This window comes from Macaca mulatta, chromosome 7, assembly GCF_049350105.2.
Source record: "Macaca mulatta isolate MMU2019108-1 chromosome 7, T2T-MMU8v2.0, whole genome shotgun sequence".
NCBI classification, from domain to species: domain Eukaryota; kingdom Metazoa; phylum Chordata; class Mammalia; order Primates; family Cercopithecidae; genus Macaca; species Macaca mulatta.
Window position 1 is genome coordinate 54,759,950 of NC_133412.1, and position 23,629 is coordinate 54,783,578.

At 36.7% G+C, this 23,629-nt stretch overlaps 1 protein-coding gene and 1 long non-coding RNA gene across 29 annotated transcripts in view; both read right to left on the bottom strand.

Annotated features, from left to right (window-relative positions):
- Nucleotides 1-23,629, bottom strand: part of SCAPER (S-phase cyclin A associated protein in the ER) — a 568,707-nt gene that overhangs the window by 288,545 nt on the left and 256,533 nt on the right. The window lies entirely within an intron of this gene.
- Nucleotides 790-6,920, bottom strand: LOC144330013 (uncharacterized). Its single transcript, XR_013395820.1, has 2 exons — nucleotides 6,846-6,920; nucleotides 790-2,890 (listed from the first exon to the last, which is right to left on the bottom strand). It is a non-coding gene; the product is annotated as an uncharacterized LOC144330013 (long non-coding RNA).

Here is a 23,629-nt window from a genome sequence, read left to right on the forward strand (position 1 = left end):
TTATGAAGTATGTTTCTTCAATACTTAGTTTATTGAGAGTTTTTGACATGAAGGAATGTTGAATTTTATCAAAGGCCGTTTCTGCATCTATTGAGATAATCATGTGGTTTTTGTCTTTAGATCTGTTTATGTGATGAATTATGTTTATTGATTTGCATATGTTGAAGCAGTCTTGCATCCCAGGGATGAAGTCAACTTGATCGTGGTGGATAAGCTTTTTCATGTGCTGCTGTATTCAGTTTGCCAGTATTTATTGAGAATAATCATTGCATTGGTGTTCATCAGCAATATTGGCTGAAGTTTTCTTTTTTTGTTGTATCTGTGCCAGGTTTTGGTATAAGGATGGTGCTAGCCTCATAGAATGAGTTAGGGAGGAGTCCCTCCCTTTCAATTTTTTGGAATAGTTTCAATAGGAATAGTACCAGTTCTTCTTTGTACTTCTAGTAGAATTCAGCTATAAATCCATCTGGTCTTGGGTTTTTTTTTTTGTTTGTTTGGTTGGTAGGCTATTTATCACCTGCCTCAATTTCAGAACTTGTTATTTGTCTATTTAGGGACTCAACTTCTTCCTGGTTCAGCCTTCAGAGGGCATTTGTGTCCAGGAATTTATCCATTACTTCTAGATTTTGTAGTTTATTTGCATAGAGGTGTTATAGTATTCTCTGATGGTGGGGTCTACATAGTATATAGTACCGTGGAAACACAGTATTCTCTATTTCTGTGGGGTCACTGGTGATATCCCATTTATCATTTTTTATTGTGTCTATTTGATTCTTCTCTATTTTCTTCTTTATTCATCTAGCTATCTATCTGCCTACTTCATCGGTTTTTCCAAAAAACCAGCCCCTGATTCACTGATTTTTTTGAAGGATTTTTTGCATCTCTGTCTCCTTCAGTTCTGCTCTGAGCTTAGTCATTTCTTTTCTTCTCCTAGCTTTGGGGTTTGTTTGCTCTTGGTTCTCTAGTTCTTTTCGTTGTGATGTTAGGGTGTTGATTTGAGATCTTTCTAGCTTTTTGATGTGAGTATTTAGCATTATAAATTTCCCTCTTAACACTGGTTTAGCTGTGTCCCAGAGATTCTGGCACGTTGTCTCTTTGTTCTCATTGGTTTCAAAGAATTTCTTAATTTCTGCCTTAATTTCATTATTTACCCAGCAGTCATTCAGGAGCAGGTTGTTCAATTTCCATGAAGTCATGTGGTTTTCAGTCAGTTTCTTAATCTTGAGTTCTAATTTGATTGCGCTGTGGTCTGAGAGACTGTTATTATTTCAGTTCTTTTGCATTTGCTGAAGAGTGATTTACTTCCAATTATGTGATCAATTTTACAGTAAGTGCAATGAGGCACCAAGAAGAATGTATATTCTGTTGTTTTGGGGTAGAGAATTCTGTAGATATCAGGTCCACTTGATCGAGAGCTGAGTTCAACTCCTGAACATTTTTGTTAATTTTCTGTCTTGATGATCTAATATTGACAGTGGAGTGCCAAAGTTGCCCACTATTATTGTGTGGGACTCTAAGTCTCTTTGTAGGTCTCTAAGAACTTGTTTTATGAATTTGGGTACTCCTATACTGGGTGCATAGACATTTAGGACAGTTAGCTCTTCTTGTTGAATTGACTCATTTATCATTATGTAATGCCCTTGTCTTTTTTGATTTTTGTTGGTTTAAAGTCTGTTTTGTCAGAAACTAAGATTGCAACCCCTGCTTTTTTGTTTTCCATTTGCTTGGTAAATTTTCCTCCATTCTTTTATTTTCAGTCTATGTGTGTCTTTGCATGTGAGATGGAGCTCTTGAATGCAGCACACTGATGGATCTTGACTCTTTATGAAGCTTGCCCTTCTGCGTCTTTTAATTTGGGCATTTAGCCCATTTACATTTAAGGTCAATATTGTTACATGTGGATTTTATCCCGTCATCATGATGCTTGCTGGCTATTTTGCAGACTTCTTTATGTAGTCGCTTCATGTCACTGGTCTGTGTACATCAGCATGTTTTTGTAGTGGCTGGTAACGTTTTTTCCTTTCGAAATTTAGTGCTTCCTTCAGGAGCTCCTGCAAGGCAGGTCTGGTAGTGACAAATTCCCTCAGCATTTGCTTGTCTGAAAAAGATTTTACTTCTCCTTCACTAATGAAGTTTAGTTTGGCCAGATATGAAATTTTAGGTTGGATGTTCTTTAAGAATGATGAACACTGACCACCAGTCTCTTCTGGTTTGTAGAATTTCTGCTGAGATGTCTGCTTTTAGTCTCATGGGCTTCCCTTTATAGGTGACTTGGCCTTTCTCTCTGGCTGCCCTTAACATATTTTCCTTTACTTTGACCTTGAAGGAGAATGTGATAGATTATGCATCTTGGGGTTGATCTTCTTGTGAAGCATCTTACTGGGGTTCTCTGGTTTTCATGAATTTGAATGTTGGCCTGTCTTGCTAGGTTGGAGTTCTCCAGGATGATATCCTAAAGTGTGTTTTCCAACTTGTTTCCATTCTCCCCATCTCTTTCAGTTATCCCTATCAGTCACAGGTTTGGCCTTTTAACATAATCCCAGAGTTCTCAGAGGTTTTGTTCATTCCTTTTTTTTCTTTATTCTCTAATCTTGTCTGCCTGCCTTATTTCAGGAGGACAGTCTTCAAGTTCTGATATCCTTTCTTCCCCTTGATCTATTTGGTGACTGATACTTGTGTTTGCATTGTGACATTCTCATGTTGTGTTTTTCAGCTCCATCAGGTCATTTACGTTCCTCTCTAAACTGGTTAATCTGGGTAACAGCCCCTGTAATGTTTTTTTGTTTGTTTGTTTGTTTTTTGAGACAGAGTCTCACTCTGTCGCCCAGGCTGGAGTGCAGTGGTACAATCTCAGCTCACTGCAACCTCCACCTCCTGGGTTCAAGCAATTCTCCCGCCTCAGCCTCCCGAGTAGCTGGGACTACAGGTGCCTGCCACCACACCTGGCTAATTTTTGTATTTTTAGTAGAGATGGGGTTTCAGTGTTAGCCAGATGGTCTCAATTTTCCGACCTTGTGATCCACCCACCTCGGTCTCCCAAAGTGCTGGGATTACTGGCATGAACCACTATACCCGGCCAGCTCCTGTAATGTTTTACCGTGATTCTTAGCTTCTTTGCAATGAGTTAGAACATACTCCTTTAGCTCAGCAAAGTTCATTATTACCGATCTTCTGAAGCCTACTTCTGTCAATTCATCTGTCTCAGTTTCAGCCCAGTTCTGTGCCCTTGCTGGAGATGTGTTATGATCATTTGGAGGAGAAGAGGCACTCTGGCTTTTTGAGTTTTCAGCATTTTTGCATTGATTCGTTCTCATTTTCATGGCTTTATCTACCTGTGATCTTAGAGGCTGCTTTTTTTTTTCTTTTTTTTAATTATTATTATTATACTTTAAGTTCTAGGGTACATGTGCATAACGTGCAGGTTTGTTACATATGTATACTTGTGCCATGTTGCTGTGCTGCACCCATCAACTCGTCAGCACCCATCAACTCGTCATTTACATCAGGTATAACTCCCAATGCAATCCCTTCCCCCTCCCCCCTGCCCCCTCCTCATGATGTTCCCCTTCCTGAGTCCAAGTGATCTCATTGTTCAGTTCCCACCTATGAGTGAGAACATGTGGTGTTTGGTTTTCTGTTCTTGTGATAGTTTGCTAAGAATGATGGTTTCCAGCTGCATCCATGTCCCTACAAAGGACACAAACTCATCCTTTTTTATGGCTGCATAGTATTCCATGGTGTTCAACCATTATGGAAAACAGTATGGCGATTCCTCAAGGATCTAGAACTAGATGTACCATATGACCCAGCCATCCCATTACTGGGTATATACCCAAAGGATTATAAATCATGCTGCTATAAAGACACATGCACACGTATGTTTATTGCGGCACTATTCACAATAGCAAAGACTTGGAATCAACCCAAATGTCCATCAGTGACAGACTGGATTTTTTTTTTTTTTTTTTTTTTGAGATGGAATCTTGCTCTGTCACCCAGGCTGGAGTGCAGTGGTGCAATCTCAGCTCACTGCAACCTCTGCCTCCCAGGTTCCAGCGATTCTCCTGTCTCAGCCTCCTGGGTAGCTGGGACTGCAGGGACATGCCACCACACCCAGCTCAATTTTGTATTTTTAATAGACACAGCGTTTTACCACATTGGCCAGGCTGGTCTTGAACTCCTGACCTCAGGTGATCCGCCTGCCTTGGCCTCCCAAAGTGCTGGCTGGGATTACAGACATGAGCCAACGTGCCCAGCCTGCTGCTGACCTTTAAATGGAGTTTTTGTGGGGTCTTTTGCATTGATGTTGTTGTTAACTCTTGCTTTCTATTTTTCTTTTCATAGTCAGGTCCCCCTTCTGTAGGGCTGCTGCCATTTGCTGGGGATCTACTCCAGACCCTATTTCCCTGGGTCCCTCCTGCTCCTGGATATATCACCAGTGGATGCTGCAGAACAACAAAGATGGCAGCCTACTCCTTCCTCTGGGAGCTCTGACCCAGAGAGGCACCAACCTGACGCCAGCTGGAACACTCCTGTTATGAGGTGTCTGGTGAACCCTATTGGGACGTCTCACTCAGAAGAAACGGGATCAGGGACCTGCTTAAATAAGCAGTCTGGCTGCCCCTTGGCAGAGTAGGTGTGCTATGCTAAGGGGAATCCCCCTCATCTGGGCTGCCCTGACTCTCCAGAGCCAGCAGGCAGAAAAGATTAAGACTGCTGATCCACCATACCACAGGTGCCCCTCCTCCTAGGGGCTCCTCTCAGGATATCAGAGTTCTGTCCATAAATTCCTGGCTGGGGATGCTGAAATTCCCACAGGGAGGCCTTGCCTGGTGATGGGGAGTGAATTGGGGTCCTGCTTAAAGAAGCAGTCTGGTCACAAACTGTCCCAGCCGCGGTGCTGCACTGTGGGGAATTGCTGCCTGTCCAAAATGCCCAGTCTTACTGGCACCAGCAGCAGGGGAAAATGGCTGACTGGAGCCTCAGTGATGGTGGTCGCCCCTCTCCGCCCAGAACTTGATTAGTCTTCTAAAGCATGAACACAGAATGTCCTTCAATTTTTCAGGTCTTCTTTAAATTCTCTTAACAATGTTTGTAGTTGCCAATGTACAAGTCTTACACCACACTGGTTAAATTTCTTATTAATTACTTTATTCTTTTAGATGCCATTGCCAAATGTAATTGCTTTCTTAATTTCATTTTTGGATTGCTCATTGTTTGTATATAGAAATATGACCTATTTTTGTATGTTGATCTTGTTTCTTGAAACTTTGTCAAATTTGTTTATTAGCACAGTAAAATTGGGTGTGGATACTTTTTTTTGTGTGTGTGTATTATTAGGATACTGTAAGTACAGTAAGTCCTCAATGTAGTAGATAGGTTCTTGAAACTGCAATTTTAACAATGTATAGCAAAACTAATTTTAACATAGGCTAATTAATATTAACAAGAATAAGGTTGCTATGGCAGGTTTCTGGTCACAAAAACATCACCAAACTTCTAAATAAAGACTGAAACACTTCTAATATTAAACACTGAAATAAATCTGAGCTCTATATTCATTTAAGAAAAATTAATGAAGGCAAGATAATTATTTACCCAATTATTCCAGTTCAGGGTCTCTGGAGCCTATCGAAGTCTATAGGCCAGAACCTATCCCAGCAGCTCAGGGTACAGGCCATAACCAATCCTAGACAGGACATCATTTCATCATGGGGTGCACTCAAATACATATCTACATTCACTCATACTCGTACAATTTAGACGTGCCAATTAACCTAATGTGCACATCTTTCAGATGTGGGAGGAAACCAGAGTACATGGAAAAAACCCATGCAGACACAGAGAATGTGGAAATTCCACATAGACAGTGGCCCTGGCCAGGAATTGATTTTTTTTTTCATCATTAATGTTACAATGAAACAACATTATTTGAGGACCTGCTGTTTAAGATGTCATCTTAAAACAGAAATAGTTTCATATCTTCCTTGCCAATTTGGATACTTTTTACTAGTTTTTCTTGCCTACTTGCCAGTAGAAATTCTATTACAACAATGGCAAGAAGTGGCAAGAGTAGAGCTTCGTATCTTCTTCCTGATCTTAGAGGGAAAACTTTCATTCTTTCGCCATTGAGTATGGCTGTCAGCTGTGAGATTTTCCTAATTGTCCTTTACCAGATTAAGAAAGTTGCCTTCTATTCCTAGTTTGTTGGGTGTGTTTATTACAAAAGGTGGGATTTTGTTAAATACTTTTTCTGCATGAACTGAGTTGATCATGGTTTATGTTTCCCTTCATTCTATTAATATGATATATTATATTGTGTGACTTTTTTCTATGTCAACTACCCGAATTATGATATATAATCTTTTAAATATGCTGATGCATTCCTAAAATATTTTCTTGAGGAATATTGCATCTATATTCATAAGGGATATTGGTCTGAAGATTTTATTTCTTGTGTTGTCTTTATGTGGCATTAGTAGCAGTGTTATGCTGATTTCGTAAAATGAGTTAGGGCAGGTCTACTAGTGACAAACTAATTCAGTTACTGTTTATCAGGGAATGTATTAATTTCTCCTTCTTTTGTGAAGGACAGCTTTGCCAGACATAAAATTCTTGGTTAACAGGGCTGAAAAAATTCTTTCAGTACACTGAATGTGTCATCTCATTGCCAAGTGGCCTCCATCGTTTCCGGTGAGAAATCAGCGATTAACCATACTAAGGATCCCTTCCTTATATGCTAAGTTTTTCTTCTCTTTTGCTTTCACAAAGCCCTTATTTCCCAGAGATCTCTATTTCTGGCCTTTCTCTCTAAGCTTTTTGGTTAGTCTACTGTTTACCCCAACTGTTCTCCCTTTCCCTGGGAAATAGTGACTAAGTACATTTATCTTTAAATTAAAAAAAAAAAAAAAAAAAAAATCCCCCAGGTGGCCTCCTCAGCCCTAGGAGAATTCTGAGTTAGGTAAAAATAAAAACAAATCATCTGACCCAGTGCTTCAGGTAGCCATCAGACAGGGCAAAACAGACAATTACAATTCTTTGAGAATATGGTCTGTTATGTTGCCTCCAAAAGTAGGTATCTGTACCAGGAATACAGACTGTTGTCTTCAAGGCTGCTGTTGAGGTGGAGAGTAGGAGATGAGACCAAGATAAGTTAAAATGCCACAAAACTCTCTTACTGATATTCAGTTAATTTTACTTGATTAAGCATGTCCTTGATTTCAGTGGCCTTTTGATTACTTTCCAGCATTCCAAAAAAGTTGGTTCTCACTTAATTAACTACATTGTGGAGGTACGAACTTTGGTGGTTCCTTACCATACCATTTTAACTCACATAATTTAGGATTTCTGTTTTTTCAATAAGAAATCTTTATAATTACAATGAATAATGTTTAGCATTATTCCTGTCATTTTATTTAAAAAAAACCACAGTTTTGAGATGGAATTCATACACTATATAATCATCCATTTAAAATGTATAATATAATGTTTCTGAGTATATACACAAGACCATGCAGCCACTACCACCACCACCTAATTTTAGAACATTTTTCTCCTCCTGAATAAAACCCTGTACCCATTTACAGCCAATCCTGACTCCATTCCTTCTGATCCCATCTCTACACACCACTAATCTACTACCTCTATAAAATTTTTGTTTGAATATATCTTCAATTCTTGAGGATATATATCTAAGACCAGAATTACTGGATCATATGGAAATCCTACTTTTAACTTTTTGAAGAACTGCCAAACTGTTTTCCCAAGCAGATGCACCATTTTACATTCCCACTATCAAAATATAAAGGTTCCAATTTCTCCACATTCTTGTTACTGTCTTTTTAAATACACTCATCCAACCGGGAGCAGTGGCTCACACCTGTAACACTTTGGGCAGCCAAGAAGGGAGGGTCACTTGAGCCCAGTAGTTTGAGACCAGCCTGGGCAATACAGTGAGACCCCACCATCTCTATACACAATTTTTTTTTTTTAATTAGCCAGGTATGGTGGTGCATGCCTGTAGTCCTAGCTTCTTGGTAGGCTGAGGCAGGAGGATTGCTTAAGCCAAGTTGTTCAAGATTACAGTGAACTATGATGGCAACACTGCATACCAGCCTGCTTAACAGAGTAAAACCATATATATATATATATATATATATATTCCACTCATTCTAGTTGTTGTAAAGCAGAATCCTATTATGGACTTGATTTAGACTTCCCTGATGACTAATTAGAATGAGTGTCTTTTTAAGAACATACTGCCCATTTGTATGTCTTCTTTGGAGAAATGTCTATTCCCTCTTTGGAGAAATGTCAATTCCTTTGTCCATTTGTTACTGAGTTGTATTTTTATTATTGAGCTGTAAGAATTATTTATATATTCTGGATATAAATCTTTCATTACCAGTATCTTTTAAAAATATCTTCTCCCATTCTGTGGGTTGTCTTTTTGCTTTTTTGATGGGATCTTTTGAAGCACGTAATTTTAATTTTGATTTAATCCAATTTATGTTTTTGTTGCTTGCCATTTTGCTTTATGATTTCTGTTCAGTAAGGTCATCTTTTTCTTTTTCTTTAATTTCATTTATTGATCAAATCTTTTATGCTGTTTTCTTTAAGTTGCTCTCAACCAAGAGTTCACAATTTTAACAACCATAAATAACGACACTTTTATTTTTCCCTTTCTGATTCTTACACTTCCTCCTCAATCTTACCAAATTGACCACAACATCCAGTTTAGTATAAAATAGAAATGGCAGTGGCAGATATAGTCTGTCTTGTCTTAAAAGGGAATGCTATCAATAGTTCATCACTAAGTATGATATGTCCTCTAAGGTTTTGGTTGATATCTTTTACCAGATTGAGGAGGCTTCCCTCAATAATTTCACTCTGTTAAGAGGTTTTTCTGTTGAACAGATGTATTGGTTTTTCCAAATCTAATGAGAAAATTAGAATTTTTCTTCATAAATATTTTCTATTAATGTGGTGAATTATAACTGATTCATTTTCAAATAGTCAACCAATTTTATGTTCCAATAAATTCAAAATGATTTTCTTCAAGGACATAAACTTTGTTGAGAATGACAAAATATTGGTCATTGCTATATTTTAAAAACAAGAACACTTATGTATTTGGCTATTTCCTTTGAAAATATTCCTAGTGTGGTTCTAAATTCTCGTACAGCATTTAATATATGATAAGCACTTTACATGAATTAATTTATTTAATTTTCATAATAAACCTGCAAGTTAGGTAACCATTTTACAGATGAGGAAACTGAGACACTAACAGGTTAAGAAGCTTGCTCAAGGTTACACGACATAGATGGATTTAAACCTAGTGTATTTAGATTTAGAGTCTAATAGAAAATGCCTGTCTTGTTTTTAAAAATAGAAAGGAAGAGTAAATAGGAGAAAAACATGGTTCTTTTGCCAGAAAGAGACACTTTATATGCTGGAATAAAGAGACTGATCACATACTGAAATTTCACTTTTAACAGAATTGAGTCAAACCTATACCCAAAGTATCTAAATATAAATTATTTTCAAATTCTTGCTTAACTAAATACTCTCTCAACATAAACAGGAACTTGGCTACCTGCTCACCCAGCAGGAACAAGAAAAGGAGGCACTGGGAGTCAAAGTAATTATCACCCAGCATAAACCAATATTTGCATTTGGTAACACCATATGGAATAAGATGCAGCATGATAAAACTGGAGAGCTAGGCAAGAAAGAAGGACAAGGAAAATGGGCAGCCTCTTTTGAGTTGATCATCATCACTGTCATCATCAATACTTTTAAATGACTTTGTTTAAATGAAGAACAACATGATGTCACTGAATATGGACACTAAAGACACAGACAGACTTGATTTTAATTCCACCAATTAATAGCTATGAAGTTTTAGTCAGGTTAGTTCTGTGAACCTCAGTTTTGTCATCCCTAAAAGAAGCAGGATGATGTTAACTTCCCAGAATTATGATAAGGAATCAATTAGAAAATAGTTGAAAAATATGCTACTCAGACAAAAATCAAACAAATGTTAGCTCTCTTTCCTGCTGAAATGTTATAAAGACCCAAATACAATCTATATTCAGATGTAAATGTACAAACATCATATACCAAGACTATACTTGATACCTTGATTATCCACATTTTCTTTATCTTCTAATCTATCCTAAATTTTCCTACACTTTATTTTTTGACTGTTAATAGTGATCATTTTAAAAACTTATTGATGCTGCTTGTTCCATATACTTCAAGGCAGCTACATTACACATAATAGTTAGCAACTGGAAAGGATTACTCAGTAGTTTAAAACTAGTAGAAAGTTAAAAGTACAACTTTTATTTTTACTCTTTATCTTACTTTTTGAATAATCAACATATCATCAAAATATTAATATTACATTAAAATGTATCTTGATTACTTTTTTCCTCACAATTTCATCTACAGTACGCTGTAATATAAGCTTTTATCACTTCATACCTGGATTAGTAAAATAACCTGCTATTCACCATGTTCTCAACCTTCTATATTACCAGCAATGCACAGATGGCAAATTTTCCCAAATGACCAATTTCCTGATGTTATTTCTTTTATCATCTATAATATAATGGTTCCTTTCAAAGGGATCTGCATTCAAGACTCCTTATTTTGACCCTATTCTACTTTTTCAACTTTACATTCTTTAACATCATCACCTACATTGTATACGTTTGGACTTTTAGACTCCAGTTTGAGACATTTTGAGATTTTTTCTTTCCTAAGATTTTTGAGACATTTTTACCATTTAGGGTACTACCACTAGGAGGTAGTAGAGCTTGATTAACACCAGTACATATTCAAAAGGTAGGGTTAGGAGGAAATTATTCCTTTTACAAAAATAGGTTTCAATTAAAAAAGATAAGCAAACATTGAACAGTTTTACAAATTGATGTACTATCTACCAGTTGCTCTGGGATATCCCTTGTAGAGCTCGAACTGACTTACTATAGCCACAGGCACATCACCTATATCTGTGCCCCCTAGTTGAGTCAAGGGTATCTGCCTACATGCTACATACTCTAGGGTCAGGGTCACCATCAATTTCTTCCTGTCTCCTTCCCTCACATCAGGACATCCACAGAACCTATTTCAGATTAGTTTCTCCAATCCATCTCCTTCCACATGCCTGTGCCAAACATTCTGGCATTTAACTTTGATCTTTACTGAATACTGTTCAATAAGGATCAAACTTGAACTACTGTTCAACTACTGTTGAACTACTTCCTCATATGAATAACTTACTTCATGTGAGGAAGTGTGGGTCTTTAGAAAGTCACCATCTGGCCAGTCATGGTGGCTCACGTCTGTAATCCCAGCACTTTGGGAGGCCAAGGTGGGTGCATCACTTGAGGTCAGGAGTTCAAGATCAGCCTGGCCAACATGGCGAAAACCCGTCTCTACTAAAAATACAAAAATTAGCCAGGTGTGGTGGCACGCACCTGTGGTCCCAGCTACTTGGGAGGATGTGGCAGGAGAATTGCTTGAATTTGGGAGGCAGAGGTTGCAGTGAGCTGAGACTGTGCCACTGCACTCCGGCCCAGGTGACAGGGCGAAACTCTGTCTTTAAAAAACAAACAAACAAAAAAAAGAAAGTCATTCTTTGTTAACCTAAACTATTCTCATTTGTAACATGAGGGAATTAAAAACTAGCTAAATTTTTAGGGTCTCCTAACTATAAGAGTTCATGATTTTAAATTCCTATAACAGTAGGCATATCACATTGTTAGTAAGAGCTTACCAAAATATAGATTCCTCCCCTAAAACCAAGTGAGTCAGAATCAATAGGCTGCAGGACCACGAATCTACCTTCTAAAAATGATTCCAGATGATTCTGATGCAGGATCTGATCTGATGAAGAACTACAGTTTGAAAATCACTACTATGTTTCATGATTTGATTCCTATCAAGACAATAATTATTATCAAGTCGAAGAATAATTAGTATTATTTGAGTTATTTCTCATAGACTACGCCAGCAGTTTTTAGAGTATGATCTGGCCCCTGGGGTCAGACAGAGTCTTTAAAAGGTATATAAGATCAAAACTTTTTCATTCTCATTCTCTTACAAGCACACAGTAGAGCTGAGGCAACATGGAATTTAATATTAAAACAGATTGAATACAGAAGCAGATGTGAGAATTCAGCTGTCTTTATTAAGCTGGACATTAATTTGCAAAAAGGTAAAATAATATGACTCTTCTCATTAATCTTTTTTTTTGTTTTGGGAAAGTTGCTTATATAAAAATATGTTATTCCTGTGAACAAATAATGATTTTATAATATTTCTAAATGTTTGATAAATTTTCTAAAGATTTTCTTACTTTTCATTTCTAACATGATAAATGTTAATAAATATACCCATATAACAAGGGATATTTGAGGTCCTCAATAATTTTTACAAATGTAAAAACCTAAAAGTCTGAGAACTGCTTTCGTACATATAGTACACTCGAGTCCTCACTATTTTTTATGACCATAAAAACAAAAAAAAGTCTGAGAACTGCTTTACACATGTTATCAAAGCCTGTCTCAAAGAGCTTCAACAATTCCCCACAGTCCCCAGTATAAAACCTAAACAACTTACAGGCATCTGAGCACAGTCCTACTTGAAAAACTTTGTAATTGCCTTGCTCTATTTTATTTTTTTATACAGAGATATCACAGCTCCATTCAAGCAAAATATGCACATATATAAACAGAAGAAAATTGTTTTCCTAATTCCATTGCCAAATATACCCTCCCAGACACATACTCATGCTTCTGTTTTCTTTTAGTCTTTTTCTCTGTGCACAATGTGGATTTTTAACAGTAGCCTTATTCTATATAGTCAGCCCTCTGTAACCATAGGTTCTGCATTCACACAGTCAACTAACAGTGGATTAAAAATACTTGTGGAAAAAAACTGGAATGTTGTGTCTGTATTTAAAACATACGTATTTTTTTCCTTGTCATTATTCCCTAAACAATACAGTATAACAACTATTTACACAGCATATGCACTGCATTACATATTATAATTAATCTAGAGTTGATTCAAAATATATGGGAGGATGTGTGTAGGTTATATGCAAATAGTGCACCATTTTTCATCAGGGACTTGAACATCCCTGGATTTTGGTATCTGCAGGGGGTCCTAGAACCAAATGAGGGGTGACTATACATAAAATGTGTGATTTATCAATTTTCACCTTATACATCGTAAGCATATGCCCATTTTACGTGAATTCTTCAGCAAATATTATGTGCTATAATTTACTTGATCATCTCTTTATTAATTACCTAAACTTTTATCCTAGTTTTGCTCTTATGAATACCAATACAATGGACACTCAGACTACTTTCATTTCGCTCATAATCATAAATATTGTATCTTAGCACAATACCTGAGGCACAGTTAGAGCTCAGTAAAGATCAGCCTTTTTTGTTTGTTTGTATTTATGCTTGTTATCATTGTCATTATTATAAACAGTCTTTCCTGACTGCCCCAGTCATACTGAAGTTTATCCTCCCTTGAATTAACCTAATACTTACTTGTATCTTTCTTTTGTTACTTTGGACACTGCCTCATAGAAGAGTTATTTACATACAACATTTACCTCTTTTAATATATTGCAAACTTGAGAAGGTTAGAAATTATGTTCTACACATTTTTGTATGCTGATAAGTATTTAAATGTGTTGAATGAATTCCTTAAGGTCACAAAGTAAATAACCAAATATTTTTTAAAAACACATGAATGGGCGTTAAAAATATTTAACAATTAGATTTAACATTAGATTTCACCTCAAAGTTCTGTCAGAATCCTATAATATTTGTTAAAACTTATGTCTTTCCCTGCCTCTCCTCTGTTCAACTTAGGTATCCTACTCCATGGTCAGGCTCTTTGGTCAATTCTAACACAAAAATTTACCCTATGTCAATTTTTGTACCCATGTAAATTTAACACAGACCCGTGTGTTTATCTATATCTAAATTTATATCTAAATATCCATGAAGGATTGCTTCCAGGATCCCCATGGATACCAAAATCTGCAAATGCTCAAGTCCCTTATATAAAAAGACATAGTACAGTTAGCCCTCCATATCTGCAGCCTCTGCATGTGGAACCCACAGATATTAAGGGTTAATTCTGACTGTAGATACACAAATACACACATGCCCCCCTCATTCTTTCATTCCTCTCCTTGCCCCATTTCAGAATACCTTCTCAAAAGTCAATTATGATTAAAGATAGGAAGTCTGTTAGCCTAGTGATTACCACTGGACACTTAAGCTGATGTCCAAGCTGCTAATACTGCAGGCAGAGGTCTAGCTATATACAGTGAAAAACTATGAATTCCTATGTTGCTCTTTCAGCTCTCTCTCCTCTCCTATTCCTACCCCCACACAAACTGCAGCTCAATGGCAATCTATTCCACAAATCTAGTTCCTTTATCTTCATCCTTCTGTACAAAAACCCAGTCCAATGATTAGAACTTTATTGCCTATCTTGCTTTTCTTAGTCCTCTTTGCCAAACTATGGATTCTTTCCACCTAAATTGCAGCAGCAAAGTTCTGACTCATAGCATCTCCTTTTCCAAATTAAATCTGCCTATCAAAACTTTCAAGCAACCACATATACTCTCACAGTTCTTCATCACATATAGGTTATACAAGTCCCTACTAATTAATTTTAGAACATATATCCAGTTTAAAATATATGCTAGTTCTGGCTTTCCTCATCCCACTGCTTGGAGAAAAATCAAGTATCTTCAGTTTTAATTCATCTTGAGTCAGGTCCTATGTCCGGAGCTGCGCGCCCCGGCCATAGCAAATAATAATTAATGATTAAACCCCCGAGCTCTATTCCTTTCCACCTTCTACCTCCTCCCTAGATTTGTTGTTTCTCTTTTGTATCAATACCTCATAATAGATGGAGCTCTTCCTGCTTCTTCTTCACTTGTTTTTCCCCCGCGGGGGCGAAAATTGTTACTTTGTAGCACAGGCACCATCCCGTGCCCGGGAAAATTACCAACTGACAGCGCAGGTGCAACATGACGTTGGACCAGAGAAACCAATACCTACTTGGTCACGCCCTCTGCGATGAGATCATCTCCACCTCTGGCCCAACCCCTTCCCCTCCAAGTGTATATAAGGCACTGCATTACCGCCATTAAACGAGACTTGATCAGAGCACTGTCTTGTCTCCATTTCTTGTGTCTCTTGTCCCCCAAATTCCCACTCCCTCCTCCAGGGCCTGCTTCGACGATCCCGCGGGCCGGGATAGTCCTAAAAGCATTATCTTCACTACCTGTCTGTATCATGAAACCATTCATACTCAAGGCATGATCCTTGAGTATGAATTCCAATTTATGATAGTAATATGCAATTTGTTTCTGCCTTCTTAAAAGGCCAAAGAAATCTTAGTGATAAGAACCACAAAGCTCACAATCCAATCTCATCTAATTTTTCCACAAATTTTTACTGGACACCTACCATGTGCAGAAAACTGAAAACAAAAATCCTCGTGAAATTTATTTTCTAGTAGGAGAAAGATAATGTGTAAACACATAAACAGTTGAAATACACAGTACTATTTAGATGACAGTTAAATGTATTGGTAGAAAATTAAGTTGGGAAAAGAGAAGGTTGAAGAGGAGGTTATTATTTTCTTAAGGCCTTGACAATTTTTGCTTCCAGCCATGATTGAGTAACTAGTATCATATTGTCCTTTCTGTTACAAGCAACTTAGAAATTCTTAAATATATGAATTTTTTTCATGTATGGACAACTGTCAGCACAGGACTGGAATCCCTCAGAAAAAGAAAGCAAGTGAAATAAGTCCTATGATTGTCTCATCCTTTGTGCCTGAAGGCACTTTCCAGACAGCCACATAGCGGGGAAGGAAAGCAACCAAAAGAGAGCACACTTGTAAGTCTGAGCTAAGAAAAAGTTGGAATTTGTGGGGCAGAGTAGCAGAGTGAAAAGATGTATGCAGAGAAGGTCTACAAATCTTCAGAGAAGCCCCACTGAGTCTCTGGCCATATTAATCTGCTGAATGAGCAGGCAAGAATCTCTAAAACTGGGGAAAAAATAACTACCTAGGAACCGAAAGCTGAACAAGTACTGGAGCTTTCATAGAGCTGGGAAATGTTATATTTGAGGATACTCATTGAACATCCTAGTCATTCCGTACAGAGTTCACAAAGGACATACCTTAGAAGGAGGAACAACAGAGCCCTAGGATTAAAGATTACTCTACGTCAAACTAACAAAGTTTAAAACCACATTTTCAGAGACAAAAGCAAACCTACAAGTTTAAAAAATGCATTACAGAATTAAATTCTACATTCTCTTAAAGAAAACAATAAAACCCAGACATAGAGCAATGTAGCATTCATATTGTCCAATATATGAAAAAAATACTAATAACAAAATTACTAAGCATAAAAAGCAGAAAATCTAAGCCATACTCGGAGAAGAATCAGCCAAAAAGCAGGAAAAAGAAAGACAGATATAACGGACTTCAAGTCAATTCATAAACACATTAAGTGAAAACATAAAAAAAAAAAAAACAAACCAGAAATCTCGAGAAACTGAAATTATAAAACCAAACAATGGAACTCCTGGAGATAGAAAATATAACACACGAAATAAAAAGTCACTGGATGATTTTAAAAGCAAATGAGATACAGTAGATAAAAAGGACATAGAACTATCTAAACCAGAGAGAAAAAAGACACCTATGGGACAATAGAAAATGTTCTGTATTAAGTACAACTGGAATCAGAAAATAGAAGAAAAACAGACGGGCAGAAAAAACTTTTTGAAGAAACAATGGCCAAAATTTTTCCAAATTTGGGGTAAAATATAAACTCACAGATTCAAAAAACTAAATGAATTATCAAGCAGAATAAACACAAAGAAAACCATACCAAGAAGAGTTCCTGACTTGCCTGGGCAACACAGTAATACAGGAGCTAGAAAGAAATTATTCAGGCAGATAGTAAGGATAAGAAAGTCCTCAGTAAGGTTTCCTTTTAATAAAAAAGCAGCCCCGAAATCCATTTCTTTTCTAATAAAAAGCAGCCTGACAAATAAAGCTGCAGGAGTAGATAAGCAAGCTGGAAGCTTGCATAGGTAAATGCCAGCAGCTGTGCCAACAGGGAAAAACGGCTACCTAGGGGCCAGGCACGTTCAACATGGAGGTTCCCTCTTCCCTTTTCTTTGTCACCAAGTGTGCAGTAAGGCAGGCCACATGGCGACAGCCAGGTAGAGACACAATCTGCATAATAAAAGATTAGGGTAGGATAGCCAGCTTCTTCATGCTATGCAAACAGCACACCTGGTCCAACCAAACTCTCACACCCTTTGTAAATGAGACACCACCTCCTCAAGCTTGTCAGTAAAACCCCATGCATTTCTCCATGAAACCAGAAGACCCACTGGAGTGCCCCTCTCTTTTTGCAGGAGAGAGCTATTTTCCTTTCTCTTTCTTTTGTCTATTAAACCTCTGCACTTAAACTCACTCCTTTGTGTGTGTTCATGTCCTTGGTTTTCTTGGCATGAGGCAACAAGTCTCGGGTATTTACCCCAGACAACGACGTCATTTCAATAGTCAGACTCAATCTCTAAAAACATTTAAAAAGTAGCTGAGCATGGTGGCATGCCTGTAGTACCAGCCACTCAGGAGGCTGGGGTGGGAGGATCACTTGAGCCTGAGAAGTTGAGGCTACAATGAGCTGGGATCATGCCACTGCATTCCGGCCTAGGGGACCGAGCGAGACAATCCCCCCTGCCCCCCATCCCCCCAGAAAACAAAAACCAGCAACAACAAACAAACCAGAAAACCATACCAAGGCACATTATAAAAACATTACTTAAAACCATGATATGGGAAAAAAATATATATATACTTATATATTTTTATATTTATATTAAATAGTTTATATTTATATCTTTACATATAAAATATATATAGCAGAAAAGAAAAAATAAGAAACATCAGATATAGTAAAAAAGAAAAAAAGAAATGTGTGTTCTCTGCTGATCAGAAACAACCAAAGCCATTAAAAAAAAACAGAATAACATGTTTAAGAGATGAAAGAAAAAAAATCTACATCCATTAAAAATTTCATTCAAAAATAAAGGTTAAATAGATGTTCTCAGGCAAACAAATGCTAAGAAAACCTACTGCAGGTAGATCTGAACTATTAAAAACATTAAAGGAAGTTATTCACGTGAAAGAAAATGATACCACATAAAAATTCAGAACTACATGAAGCAGCAAAGAGCAAAACAAATGGTTTCTTAAATTATTTAAAAGATAACTGAAAGACTGGAACAAAATTAAAATGCAGGATTTGTAACATGAAGAAGTAAAATATATGATAACAGTAACACAAAAGGCAGAAGAAAGGAAGATGGACTCATATTGTTGTAAGGTTCTACAATAGTAATTGACGTACTATAATATTATTTGTAGACATACTGTGATGGTTAAAAGATACATATTTGAAATCAAGCAAACACTAAAAATAAAAAGTGGTAGAGCTAATAAATCAATGAAGGGACATATGTCCAGACTAGGTGAAAAAAGGAGATTCAATTATATGATTATAATAGTTACACATTAAATATAACAAGACACAGTTCAAGTTTAAAGTGAAAAGAAAGGAAAAAGATATTATGCAAAAAACAAATTTTAAAAAACAGAAATAGTGCTGTTAAGATTACACAGAGTAGGTTTTAGGATAAAGAGAATTAGAATAAGATATGAAGAAGGAAAATTGATAATGGGAAAGGGAACAATTTGTCAAGAATATATACTTCTAAATTTGTATATATCTAATAACAAAGTTTCAAAATTTGAAGAAAAACTGGAAAAAGCCTGAAGGAAGAAAATTTTTAAAACATAATAAAGATTGAAAATGTGGACATTCTTTTTGAAGAAACAAATGGAACAATATCATATAGACAATATTACAGACAGAACATTACAAAATATTCTAACAGTACTAACCACATAGACCTAACTGACATAGAAAATACATCTATAATAAGCACAATGTAAGTGTATTTTAAGTAAATAAGCAATATTGATCAAGGCAAACCAGTTGCTGAGAAACACAACAAATCTCAGTATTTTTAAAGGGAATGAAATTACACACAGTATCTTTTCTGACCACAGAAAAGTAAATCAGCACTTAAAAACAAAAAGATATCTGGAAAGTTCAAATGTTTGGAAATTCAGCAAAACACTTCTAAGTAATCAATAGGTCAAAGAAATTAAAAGTCAAATTATAAATATTTTGAACTATATCAAAATAAAACTACAACATATTAAAGTATGTTGAATGTAGGTTAAGTAGGTATTAGAGGGAAAGTGATAGCTATAACTACATATATTATAAAAAGAGAGCTTTCAAATCAATAATCTCAGAGGAAATCAGGAAAAACGAAAATATAAATATGAAGTAAAAACAAGTAAAAAATAATAAAGACCATGAAATAAAAATGAACAAACAAAAATCAAATGCAGCAAAAATTCATTATTTCAAAAGGTTAACAAAATTGATAAATTCTTGGCCAGAGATCGGAGAGAACAAGGGAAGAAAAGACAAATTAAAATTTTCAGCAGTGAAAGAGAAGATATCACTAAAAATCATACAGGAATTAAAAGAAAAACAATGAAATTTTCTTCAATGCAAGCACACAATCTTCCTAACTCAATGCAAGCACAAGATTGAATTATTTTTCTTTCCTGATTGCTCTGGCTAGGACTTCTAGTACTGTGTGGAACAGGAGTAGTGAGAGTGGGCATACTTGTCATGTTTTAAAATTGCATTTTTTCAATGCAAGCACACAATTTCCTAATTCAGTCCAAGTACAAGATTGAATTAGGAAGAGACTGAAATCATGAATAAAGCAGTATTGACGTAGAAATTAAACTAGTAATAAAGAAACAACCAAACAAACAAACAAAACCCTTGACCAGATAGATTCACAGCCAAATTCTACCAGACATACAAAGAAGAAATGATACCAACCCTACTGAAACTATTCCAAAAAAAGCTGGAGATGAGGGACTTCTCCCTAACCCATTCTATGAAGCCAGAATCAGACTGACACCAGAATTTGGCAGAGGCACAATGGAAAAAAAAAAACTTCAGACTAACATCCTTCATGAGCACAGATGCAAAAACTCTCAACAAAATACTAGCAAATAAAATCCAGCAGCACATTAAAAAGTTAATATACCACAAATCAGGTAAGCTTTATTCCTAAGATGTAAGGCTGGTTCAACCAGCAACTCAATAAATGTGATTCACCACATAAACAGAATCAAAAGCAAAATCCATATAACCATCTAAATAGACGCAGAGGAAGCATTTGATAAAATCCAACATCCCTCCATGTGAAAACTTTCAACAGATTAGGCAACGAAGAAACATAACTAAAAATAAGGCCAGGCATGATGGCTCATGTGAGCCTGTAATCCCAGCACTCTGGAAGGCTGAGGCAGGCAGATCACTTGAGGTCAGGAGTTCGAGATGAGCCTGGCCAACACGGTGAACCCCGTGTCTCTGCTTTAAAAAAAAAAAAAAAAAAAAAAAAAAAAAAAAAAAAAAAAAAAAAAAAAAAAAATATATATATATATATATATATATATATATATATATGGATACACACACACACACATACATACACACACACAAACACACACAAATTAGCTGGGCATGGTGGGAGGTGCCTGTAATTCCAGCTACTGGGGAGGCTGAGGCAGGAGAATCACTTGGACCTGGGAGGCAAGGTTTCAGTGAACCGAGATTGTGCCATTACACTCCAGCCTGGGCGACAGAGGGAGATACTGTCTCAGAAAAAATAATAATAATGATAATAATAATAAGAGCTACCTATGACACACCCACAGCCAACATCATACTGAAGGGGCAAAAGCTAGAACATTCTGCTTGGATCTGGAACAAGACAAGGACGCCCACTCTCACCACTCCTATCCAACACAGAACTAGGAAGTCATAGCCAGGGCAATCAGGAAAGAGAAAGAAATAAAAGGTATCCAAATAGGAAACAAAATCAAACTACCTCTCTTTGCTGACAATATGATTCTATACCTAGGAAATCATAAAGACTCTGCCAAAGGGCTCCTAGAATTGATAAATGACATTAGTAAAGTTTCAGAATACAAAATCAACAAACGGAAATCAGTAGTATTGCTATATACCAACAACATCCAGGCTGAGAGTAAAATCAAGAACACAATCCCACTGATAATAGCCACACAAAAAATGAAATACCTAAGAATACAGCTAACCAAGGAGGAGAAAGACTTCTAAAAGAACAACTACAAAACTGCTGGAAAAAAATACAGATTATACAAACAAATGGAAAAACATTCCATGCTCATGGATTGGAAGAGTCAATATGGTAAATATGGCTACACTGCCCAAAGCAATTTACAGATATAATGCTATTCCTATCAAATTGCCAATGTCATTCTTCACAAAATTAGAAAAAAATGATTCTAAAATTCATATGAAACCAAAAAAGAGCCCAAATAGCAAAAGCAATCCTAAGCAAAAGAATAAAGCTGGAGAATCACACTACCCAACTTCAAGCTATACTATAAAGCCACAGTAACCAAAACAACTTGGTATTGGTACAAAAACTGACACACAGGACAACTGAACAGAAAACTCAGAAATAAAGCCATCTATAACCATCTCATCTTCAACAAGGGAGATAAAAACAAGCAATTGGAAAAGGATTCCCCATTTGATAAATGGTGCTGGAATAACTGAATAGCCATATGCAGAAGATTGAAGCTGGACCCCTACTTTTCACCAGATACAAAATTGACTCAAATGAATTAAAGATTGAAAAGCAAGACCTCAAGCTACAAAAATTCTGGAAGACAACCTAGCAAATACTTTTCCCAACATCACCATTGGCAAATAATTTTGGCTAAGTCCCTAAAAGCAACTGCAACAAAAACAAGAATAAGCAACAAGTGGGACATAATGAAATCAAAGAGATTCTGCACATAAAAATAAACTATCAGCCGAGCCAAGATACAACAAACAGAATGGGAGAAGATATTCAGAAACTATGCATCCAACAAAGGCCTAATATCTAGAATCTATAGAGAACTTAAACAAATCAACAAAGAAAATAACCCATTAAAAACTAGACAAAAGACATGAACAGACACTTCTCAAAAGAAGATATATAAGTAGCCAAGAAACATGAAAAAATGCTCAGCATCACTAATCATCAGAGAAATGCAAATCAAAACCACAATGAGCCCAGCACTTTGGGAGGCCAAGGTGGGTTGATCACGAGATCAGGAGATCAAGATCATCCAGGCTAACACGGTGAAACCCTGTCTCTACTAAAAAATAGGAAAACAAAAAATTAGCCGGGCGCTGTGGCGGGCACCTGTAGTCCCAGCTACTCGGGAGGCTGAGGCAGCAGAATGGCATGAATCCGGGAGGTGGAGCTTGCAGTGAGTCGAGATCACGCCAATGCACTCTAGCCTAGGCAAGAGAGCGAGACACCATCTCAAAAAAACAAAACAAAACAAACAAAAAAACCCACAATGAGATACCATCTCATACCACTAACAATGGCTATTACCACAAAGTCTAATAACAACAGATTCTGGTGAGGCTACAGAGAAAAGAGAATGCTTACACAGTGTTCGTGGGAATGTAAATTAGTTCAACCACTGTGGAAAGCAGTCTGAAGATTTCTCAAAGAACTCAAAACAGGGCTACCATTTGACCCAGCAATTCCATTATAGGGTATATAGCCCAAATAAAACAATCATTCTACAAAAAAGACACTTGCAGAAATCTGGAAGTGGTTGGCAAGGCCACCAGGCAGCAAATATGAGTGCAACAAGTCCCTGACTCAGGCATCCTGCTTCCCCTGGCCTGGCTCACCAGGTCCTACCAAGGTGGCTTACTCTTTTACGATTTTGGGTCTGGTTGTAGGAGGCCTGAATGTCGTTAGCAAACAAGGCTGGTTGAGTGAATCCACTTTACGCCATGATCAAACCTCCAAGGGCAGCAAAGAAGATAAAAGGAAAAAGGATAGCAACTTCAAAGATTAAAGAAACAACAGCTCACAGAGCTGAGAAAGAACTAGTGCTAGAACTATGGTAACTCAAAGCCAGAGTGTCTTCTTACCTCAAAACAACAGTACTAATTCTTAACAACAGCAATGATTCTTAACCAGGCTGAAATGACAGATACAGAATTCAGAAGATGGAAAGGAATGAAGATCATCGAGATTCAGGACAAAGCATGAACTGAATCCAATGATTCCAAGAAATACAACAAAATAATACAGGAGCTGAGAGACAAAACAGTCATTTTAAGAAAGAACCAAACTGATCTGATAGAGGCAAAAAAACTCACTTTGAGAATTTCATAATAAAATCTCAAGTATTAAGAGCAGAATCAACCAAGCTGAGGAAGAAAATCTCAGATCATGAAGACTAGTTTTCCAAATTAAATCAGACAAAAATAAAGAAAAAAGAAGAAGGAACAAAACCTCTGAGAAATATGGGGTTATGT